Below are 11,052 nucleotides of genomic sequence, written 5' to 3'. Positions count from 1 at the left end.
AAAGCACCACTGAAGTGGACGTCGGTAACAACTGGAGGTGAGAAAAGCTCAGTTTCTCACTCAGATGAGTGAATCACAGCCACAGTGACCGAATCAAGGCTATTTATGAAAAATACAAGTCAAAACAAATCAAGAGGAAAGTATACAGAAATAAACAAACTTTAAAAACTCTCTTGTAGATTAATTTGCAAAGTAGGAACACAGAAACTGTAATGAAACCTAGAGTTGAAAAAAAAAGAAAGGAGAAAGAGGAAGAAGAGGAGACTAGGAATAAGAAGAATAAGAAGGAGTTGAAGAGCCAAAAGAAAGTAGCAGAAAGAGGTATACCAGTGCCTCACAAGATAGTGAACTAACCTTGTCTTCTAGTTGTCTCCCAAAAATTCAATGATAGAGAAATTATGGAAGTAAGATGGAGGAACTAATATAAAACTGTGACTAACCCTTGGAGAGACTAAAGCTGGGATGAACTAACGTGAAAAATTAACAGTCTGGGCCGGGCGTGGTGGCTCACGCCTGTAATCCCAGCACTTTGGGAGGCCGAGGCGGGCGGATCACGAGGTCATGAGATCGAGACCATCCTGGCTAATATGGTGAAACCCCGTCTCTACTAAAAATACAAAAAAAATTAGCTGGGTGTGGTGGCAGGCGCCTGTAGTCCCAGCTACTCCAGAGGCTGAGGCAGGAGAATGGCGTGGACCCAGGAGGTGGAGCTTGCAGTGAGCCGAGATTGCGCCACTGCATTCCAGCCTCGGCGACACAGCGAGACTCCGTCTCAAAAAAAAAAAAAAAAAAAAAAAAAAAAAAAATTAACAGTCTGAGAGGTAGGAAGAAAGGATGGTGTAGATATTTTAAGTTCTGCTCATTCCTCTCTCCCATATTTTCCAGGGAAGGTCACTAGTGGCCTCTGATACTGTAAGAAAGAAATCAGCAGCAAGAACTCATGCCGCTCAGGAATTCCACGGTAATATCGGAGCCATGCTGGATTGAGATTCTGAGAAAAGCAAATGCAAGCTGACCAAGTGTCACAGGACATTGACTCTTCCATCCCATTCTCCTCTAAACCTCCAAGGATAGTGGATGAGTATCTCAGGGACAGTGGATGACCTTCTCATGTGTATTAGTCTGTTTTCACGCTGCTGATAAAGACATAGCCGAGCATGGGCAATTTACAAAAGAAAGAGGGCTATTGGACTTACAGTTCCACATGGCTGGGGAGGCAGGGGGCAGCAACTCACATCCTACACGGATGGCAGCAGGCAGAGAGGGCTTGTGCAGGGGAACTCCCATTTTTAAAATCATCAGATCTCATGAGACCCATTCCCTATCTTGAGAACAGCAGGGGAAAGACCCGCCCCCATGATTCAATCATCTCCCACCAGGTCCTTCCCATAACACGTGGGAATTATGGGAGTTACATGATGAGATTTGGGTGTGGACACAGCCAAACCATGTCATCATGTATGGCAGCTGACCATTCCAGAGATTTCTGTCTCCTCTCGGTGCTACATTTTTCAAAAAATTTAAAGAGGAATCCCTGACTAAAGAAATTTCCCTGTGAAATGAAAACAAAAGGAATGTGGAGCAGCAGCTCTGCAGTACCTGAGGCTCTCCATCCTGGGGCTCATCCCCACTCCTCTCTTCATACTCACCAGGAGGGGCAGACTTTAGTCACATCCCTTATCCATGATCAGACTGAGAATCTCATAATCACCAGGGAAACACAATTTCACAAGCCAAAATCAGTAGACACCTGAGGAGCTATAGAAGCTATACAACAAACTGAATACAGTGTTTATCACAGACAGGCCAACAGTGGAATATAAGCACAATAAATATTAGAAATACCTTCAAGGATGTAAAAGAGAATATCAGTAAAATGAAGAAGGAACAAGAAGGCATAAAAAAGAACCCTGTGCCTTTTTTGAAAGAAGAATAGGTCATTCATTCAGGATATCAGGAAAAACTAGGAACCATTTTTAACAATACATACTTGAAAATACTAGATAAATAACAAGGTAGTAAATAATTAGTGGGCCTGTAGCTTCAAAAATAAAAAAGTAAAAAAGGAATCCGAAAAGGCGAGCTCCACGTTTGGACTCCTTCTGCCTTGGGAACATTAATTAATTCCGGAGGAGTTAGTGGAGAGCCTGATCTGTGTGTTAGACAATCTCAAAAGAGTGGGGTAAAAAGTCAGAGTCTAGGACTCATCAAGGGAAACAGCCTAGCATTGGGATGAGAACCCAAATAATCGCAGCATAGTAATAAGATTGGACTGCAACAGACCAGTTCTCACAGAGATTTCAGCCTCAAATCAGCTCAGTCTCTGGAATTGGATTAAAGCAATACCAGTTTGCCAGGATTCCCTGGTGCCTGGCATAAACAAATGGAAATCCTCCCTAGAGAAGGAAGACATTTCCTAGGCCTCAAGTTATTTCTACACAAACAATTTTTCAAATACAATGTTCCTCAGATAATAAAAATAATCAGACACTTGAGGAAACAGGACAACATAAATGAAAAGGAGGAAAAAACACCCCCAAAACAAAAACCCCAAACCAACCCACAAAGGAAACAGACCAATAAGGATTCCAGATAGTAAAGGTACTGGATACACACTTTAAAATAATGCTTGCTAAATTTAATGAGGTTAAAAAACATAAGTTAGAAAATTTTTGAGATAAGAGAAAACCATTAAAAAGGATATATTTTTAAGAGAATATAGTAGACTTAAAAACAAATATACAGACATACTAGACCTTAAAAATACAACAATTAGGAGCTCATTGGATGAATTTTTAAAAGATTAAACATAGCTAAAGAAAAAAATTAGTAAATTGGAAGGTTAATCAGAAGAAAATATTCATAATGGAGCATAAAATCACAAAAGAATGGAAAATAAGAGATACACGGAATACAGTAAGGTCTAACATATCTGTAATTGTAGTCCCAGAAAGAGAGAAGGGAGAGAGTGGTAAGGAAGAAATAGTTTAAAAGATAATGTCTGATGGCTGGACGTGGTGACTCACACCTGTAATCCCAGTGCTTTGGGAAGCCAAGCAGGGCGGATCACCTGAGGTCAGGAGTTCAAGACCAGCCTGGCCAACATGGTGAAACCCCGTCTCTATTAAAAATACAACAATTAGCTGGGCGTGGTGGCAGGCACCTGTAATTCCAGCTCACGGGGAGACTGAGGCAGGAAAATCACTTGAACCTGGAAGGCGGAGGTTGCAATGAGCCAAGATCGCACCACTGCACTCCAGCCTGGGTGACAGAGTGAGACTCTGTCTCCAGAAAAAAAAAAAAAAAAAAAAAGATAACGTCTGAGAATTTTCCAACACTGATGAAAAATAGCAAGCCATATATTCAAGAAGCTCTAAGAACTCTAACCAGGGAAACTGAAAGAAAAACATACCAAAGCACATCAAATTTCCTAAACCAAGGTAAAGAGAAAATCTTTAGCAGCCAGAGAATAAAAGACAGATTCCCCCTTAAAGGAACAACAGTTAGACCAAAGGCTGACTTCTCAACAAAAACAATGGAAGTCAGAAAACAATGAAATATTTACAAAGCATTGAAAGAAAATAACTGCAACTTTGAATTTTATGCCCAGCAATATCTTTCAAAATTAAAACCAAAATAAAGATTTTTTTTTTTAACTGAGAAAATTCACCAGTGACAACTCCATAGTAACACTTAAAGACCTTATTAGGCAAAATGAAATTGGTCCCAGAAGAAAGAAGGAGATGCAGGAAAGAAGGGAGAACAACAAATTGGTAACTATGTAAGTAAACCTAAATGAATTTTGACTCTACAGAATGGCATAATGTGAACCAGGTATGCAATTTTACACTTTTTAGTAGTCACATTAGAAAGAGTAAAAGAAGCAGGTGAAATTAATTTTAATAATGTATTTCATTTAACCCAATAAAACTAAATTATTATTTTTTCAATATGTAACAAATATATAAGAAATTACTAAAGAGGCATTTTACAGTTTTTTAAATATGAAGTCTTAGAAATCCAGTGTGTAGTTTTACATTTATAGCACATTTCAATTTGGATGCAATATTTTCATAGAATTTATAGATAAGAGTAGACTCACATATTTAAATTGTTTCAAATATACATTAAAGTGTTTTAATAACTGAATTCAGTACTAAAATATTTTCCTTCAATATTATACTTTTTCTTTAATATTTGCATTCATACTGACAAAACCAGTTCATCTTTTTTCAGAAGAATTAATTTGACTTTAAAGCAAAAGCATATTGGTTTCAAAATTAGATCTAAATTAAGAAAATTCAATAACCTATGTCAACTCAGTATTATTAAATCACATCAAAGGAGTATTATATAAATTAAAAGGCAATTCCAAATTTATCAACATTAAAAAGTATTCCTCGAAATTTTCTTATAGTCTTTGCAGCCAGTTTACATAATGGTAACAATTACAATTAAAATCTTGTGCATACTGATTCATTTTAGAAAAATGTGTCAAATCGCTATTATTATTTTGTACATATTATGAAAGATTGCACTTTCAAAATAAATTCTTGAAAATTAGCAGGGCATGGTGGCACATGCCTGTAAACCCAGCTATTTGGGAGGCTGAGGCAGGAGAATCGCTTGAATCTGGGAAGTGGAAGTTGCAGTGTGCTGAGATGGTGCAACTGCACTCCAGCCTGGGCAACAGAGTGAGACTCTGCCTCAAAATAAAAAAGAAAAAAAAAAAGAAAAAATAAATTCTTGAACCTATCTTACTTCTAACCTTACTTAGAAGTAAGCTAGAAGATCTTACTTCTAGCTAGGTCATAAGTAAGCTTTATTCTTTCCTTGACATTTCAAATTAAGATGATTCACATGCAGTGTAATACCAGTAAGAAAACTTAAATCCCACTGACATTTTTATCTTTGATTATTGAATATCTGACTAACATTTGTTTAAAAAAATCTTGAAATATCAGTCTCTAGTTTTAAACTTCAAGTATAAATTATTTACTTAACACTGCTGCAGCATCTTCCATTGTTAGAAACTAATTTTATGCGTATCTAGCTGAAATTATTTTTTGATAAATGTAAAATATTGAAAATATTCTGATCACAAATTCAATTTAATCTTTTAGACCACAAACTGACAATATTATTAGTATATTTATATGATTAGCTTCATATGGTATTTTAGGTAAATACAAAACTTGAGATCACTGCAACAGCAACAGAGGTAGCTATGAAATTATTACAGCAGTACAGCATGTACTACAATAATTACACACAGTTATGATTTAATATTGTAACTTTACATTTGTTTACATTTCTCTCATGAACCAAATGTATACTGTTGGAAGGATCTTGTACTATAGGTAAAGTGGTATGATAGTATATGAAGATAGGCTATGCTAAATCAAAGATGCAAACTATAAACCCTATTGTAACCCCCAAAATAACACCACAAAGAGTTATAGCTAACAAGCCAACAAAGGAGATAAAACAGAATCATAAAAAAAATGCTCAATCCAATAGAAGGTAGAAATTGAGGAAGAAAGGAACAAAGAACAGATTAGACAAATGGGAAAAAAAGAGCAATTGATAAATTTAATTAAAGCCAATACTATCAGTAATCACATTAAATGTAATTTTTTTTTTTTTTTTTTTTTTTTTTTTTTTTTTTTTTGAGATGGAGTCTCGCTCTGTAGCCCAGGCTGGAGTGCAGTAGCCGGATCTCAGCTCACTGCAAGCTCTGCCTCCCGGGTTCACGCCATTCTCCTACCTCAGCCTCCTGAGTAGCTGGGACTACAGGCGCCCGCCACCTCGCCCGGCTAGTTTTTTGTATTTCTTAGTAGAGATGGGGTTTCACCGTGTTAGCCAGGATGGTCTCGATCTCCTGACCTCGTGATCCACCCGTCTCGGCCTCCCAAAGTGCTGGGATTACAGGCTTGAGCCACCGCGCCCGGCCAAATGTAAATTTTTTAACCACTCTAATTGAAGGCAGATATTGTCTGTTTAGACAAAAAAAGCAAGACACAAATATTCATATATACCACCTGCAAGAAACACGCTTTCAGGAAAAATATATAAATAGCTTAAAAAGGGAAAGATTGGAAAATATACTATACTAAAACTATAAAAAGTTAACTGTAGTGACTATATTTATATCAAAATGAAATTTTAAGGAAATAACATTACCAGAGATAAGAAGGGTCATTTTATAAGGATATTGGGGTCAATTTTAGGTATGAAGTGGGACTCAACTTCAGAGGGCTCAACACCGGACCAGATTGAGGACTAGCTAAAACACAACCCCAGTGAAAGCAGCTTTCAATCAGACCCACCCACCAGTGTGCCATGTCAATTTACTGTTGCCATGGCAACACCCGGGCGTTACCACCCCTTTCCATGGCACCCAATGATTCAAAAGTTACTACCCCTTCCCTGCATAAACTACCCCTTAATCTGCATGCAATTTGGAATGGGTATAAATATGACTGCAAAACTGCCCTGAGCTGCTACTCTGCCTTTGGGACAGCACTGTTCTGCAGGAGCAGTCATGGAGCTCTAACACCACTGGAGCTGTATCACTGCCTGTTCATCAAAGCTGTTTTCTTCTACCTTTGGCTTGCCCTTGAATTCTTTCCTGGGCAAAGCCAAGAACCCTCACGAGCTAAGCTCGCCTTTGGGGCTCTTCTGCCCTGCATCAAATTTATCAAGAGAGCATAACGCGGTGGCTCAAGCCTGTAATCCCAGCACTTTGGGAGGCCGAGGCAGGCGGATCACAAGGTCAGGAGATCGAGACCACAGTGAAACCCCGTCTCTACTAAAAATACAAAAAATTAGCCGGGCGCGGTGGCGGGCGCCTGTAGTCCCAGCTACTCAGGAGGCTGAGGCAGGAGAATGGCGGGAACCCGGGAGGCGGAGCTTGCAGTGAGCCGAGATCGCGCCACTGCACTCCAGCCTGGGCAACAGCGTGAGACTCCGTCTCAAAAAAAAAAAAAAAAAAAAAAAAATGTTCTATACCTTTATGCAGCTAATACCAAAGTTTCAAAGCACACAAAGCCAAAATTGATAGAACGGCAAGGAGAAATAGGCAAGTCCACAGTGATAACTGGTGATTTCCAAATCCCTCTCTCAGTAAGTAATAAAAGTGGAAAATCAGTGAGAATATACAAGACTTGAACGATACAGTCAGCCAACTTGATCTAATTTATATTTGTATAACATTTCACCTAACAACAGCAGAATATACAGTCTATTCAAATGTACACAGAATATTTACCAAGATGGACCATATTCAGGGATATAAAACAAGCCTGAATAAATTTAAGGGATATAAATCACAAACTGTGGTGTCTGATCACAATGAAATAAAATCAGAATAACGAACTATTTCTTAACCATCTCCAAATACTTGTAAAATAAATAATACTGTTCTAAAAAGTAACCACCATAGATAGAAGAATAAATCAAAGTGAAAATTAGAAAAGATTGTGAACTGAATTAAAATGAAAACACAACATATTAAAACTGGTGAGATGCAGCTAAGACTTGGAATGCAATTTAGAGCAATAAATGTGTATATCAGAAAAGAAGGAAATTTTAAATCAATAAATCAGCCTCCACTATAAGAAAGTAGAAAAAGAAGAACAAATTAGACCCAGAGTAAAGAGAATAAAGGAAATAATAAAAACAAGAACAGAAATCAATAAAAGAGAAAATAATAGAGAAAATCAATAAAGCCAAAAGTTTATTCTTTGAGATAATCAGTAAAATCAGTAAACTTTTAGACAGAATGTTGGAAAAAAAGAACAAATACACAACTTACCAATATCTGGAACAAGAGAGGTGATATCACTACAGGTTCTAGACATATTAAAATGATAATAAGGTAATATTTGAACAGCTATACATCAATAAATTATACAGCTTAAATAGACAAATCCCTTGATAGACACAAACTGCCAAGCGTACCTTAAGAAAATAATAGATAACCTAAAGAGTCTAATATCTATTGAAGAAATTTAACATATTTTTAAAAACCTTCCCACAAAGAAAAGAACCAAATAGCTTCCTTGGTCAATCCTACCAAACCTTTAGAAACAGTAATGCCAATTCTACACACTGTTTCAGAAAACTGATGAAACCATAACACTTCCCCGAAATGATCTGTGAGCAGAATATATTAAAGAATTCTCAGCTGGGCACAGTGAGTGGCTCACGCCTGTAATCCCAGCCCTTTGGGAGGCTGAGGTGGGCAGATGGCTGGAGCCCAGGAGTTTGAGACCAGTCTGGGCAACATAGCGAGATGCTGTCTCTACAAAAAATGTATAAATTACCTCAGCATGGTGGCATGCACCTATAGTCCCAGCTAGTTGGGAGGTTGAGGTGGGGGGATCACTTGAGCCTGGGAGGCAAAGGCTGCAGTGAGCCCAGATTGCACCACTGCGCTCCAGCTGGGTGACAAAGTGAGCTGGAAAAAAGCTCAAAAAAAAAAAAAATAATAATAATAATTTTCAAAACCAAACAATAAGAAAACAAATAACTAAAAAAGAATTGGCAAATGTTTAAACTGTAACTACAATCAAATAAGATATATAGATAGCTAATAAATACATGAAAAGATGCTTAATACCATTACTCATTGGGAAAATGTAATTTAAAAATCACAATAAGATACCACTATACATCTATTAGAATGACTAAAATTTTTAAAACTGATCATATGACATTATTGTATATGTAGAAAATCCAAAAGGAATCTATAGATAACCTACTATAATACATAAGTGAATTTAACATGATACTGGATAAGATCAATAAGATCAATCCATGATAAGGCCTCTACATAAAATTACAAAACATTATTAAAGATACAAATAAGTGGAAGCAAATACTGTGTTCATGGGTTGAGAAACTCAATATTGTAAAGATGTCAACTTTCCCCAATCTGATCCCTAGATTCCATGAAATTTCAATCAAAACCCTCTCAGAGGAGTCTGTAGTATGTGTGTATGTGTGTGACTTTGGAAATTGAGACTCTGTTTCACAAATGTATGTGGAAAATATAAAAAAGAAACAAGACAATTTTCGAAGATTAATTTACACTACTTACAACATAGCTATAGTAATTTAGAGAGTGTGGTGTTGGCCCAATGAAAGTGAAACAGACTTAACGGAAAAGAAGTCCGGAAACAGACCACTTATAGTCACTTGGTTTATGAAAAAGGTACGATTGCAGTACCTTTTGCAGAAAAGGACAATAAAAAGTTGATAAATGTCGCTGCATCAAGTAGATATCCTTATGGTAAAAAGTGGATCAATTTCAGGTGTTCTGTAACCTGAATATGAAAGGTAATACAATGTAACTTCTACTAAATGAAGTATAATATTTGCATGATCTTGGAGTGGGCAAAAGTTTTTTAAACAGGACACAAAAAGTCCTAACAATAAAGAAAACAATACATTTGACTACATTTAAAAAAGGATCTGTTCATGAAAAGATATCATTAAGAAAGTAAAAAGGCAATCCAGATTTAAAAAAGATTCTTGTCATACATATTATTAAAAATACCAGAAAACATAATGTACTCTGCATGCCAATAAGAAAAGACCAGAAAACCCAATAGAAAAATGGGAAAATACTTGAACAAACACTTCCTTACGAGAATATCTAAATGGATAATAAACATAAGATAAGGTGCTCAACACTACTAGTTGTCAGAGATATGCAGATAAGACTACTGTGAGATATCACTACAAATCTACCAAAATATCTAAAATTAAAAGACTGATAAAATAGCAAGTGTTGGGAAGGATATGAAACACTGGAACTCTTACATACAACTAATGCTTTATATGACCACTTTGGAAAGCTGGAAATACCTACTAAATCTGAAAAAATACATGCTTCAGCAACCCCACACTTAGGTGTACCCAGAAGAAACATGTACGTATGCTCACCAAAAACATGTATAAGATTTTCATAACAGCAAAATTTGTAATAACCAAACACTGGAAACAACCTAAATATTTTTCCACAGTAGAATGGACAAATAAACCGTGATGTATTCATACAATACAACACTATGCAGCAGTGAAAATGAATTTATTTTGGCTACATGCAATACTATGGCTGAATCTTACAAACCCAATACTGAACGAAAGAGATTCCAAAGAGAGTACATATTGTTTGACTCAACTCATCTAAAATTCAAATATGGGCAAAACCAATCTATGCTGATGTATCTGAAAAGTTATTTCCTTTGTGGAAAATGCAGTGTAATGACTGGGAGGGGTATGATGTGGAAAATGCAGTGTAATGACTGGGAGGGGTATGATGTGGAAAATGCAGTGTAATGACTGGGAGGGGTATGATGTGGAAAATGCAGTGTAATGACTGGGAGGGGTATGATGTGGAAAATGCAGTGTAATGACTGGGAGGGGTATGATGTGGAAAATGCAGTGTAATGACTGGGAGGGGTATTCTGGGGTATGGGTAACATTCTTTTTCTTGATGGGAGCAGTGGTTACAAGGATATGTTCGTTCATACTATTGAAATTCATTGGCCGGGCGCGGTGGCTCACGCCTGTAATCCCAGCACTTTGGGAGGCCGAGGCGGGCGGATCACAAGGTCAGGAGATCGAGACCACGGTGAAACCCCGTCTCTACTAAAAATACAAAAAATTAGCCGGGTGCGGTTGTGGGCGCCTCTAGTCCCAGCTACTCGGGAGGCTGAGGCAGGAGAATGGCGTGAACCTGGGAGGCGGAGCTTGCAGTGAGCCGAGATCGGGCCACTGCACTCCAGCCTGGGCGACAGAGCAAGACTCCGTCTCAAAAAAAAAAAAAAAAAAAAAAGAAATTCATTAAGCTGTACACTTGTGATTTGTTGACTTCTATGCCTGTATGTTATGTTTAAATATAAGTTTATATATAAATGTGCACATGGAAAGATGAAGTAGGGATACTCTTCTCTATTCCTCCTGTTAGGTATAACTGAGTACTCTGGATATTGTGAATAAAACAAACATAAGAAAACTCTGAAAGGTGGAGGAAAGAAGGAA

The sequence above is a fragment of the Macaca nemestrina genome, chromosome 2 (assembly GCF_043159975.1).
Source record: "Macaca nemestrina isolate mMacNem1 chromosome 2, mMacNem.hap1, whole genome shotgun sequence".
Classification (NCBI taxonomy): Eukaryota; Metazoa; Chordata; class Mammalia; order Primates; family Cercopithecidae; genus Macaca; species Macaca nemestrina.
The sequence above is the reverse complement of the archived record's forward strand: the minus strand, read 5'-3'. Positions refer to the sequence as shown.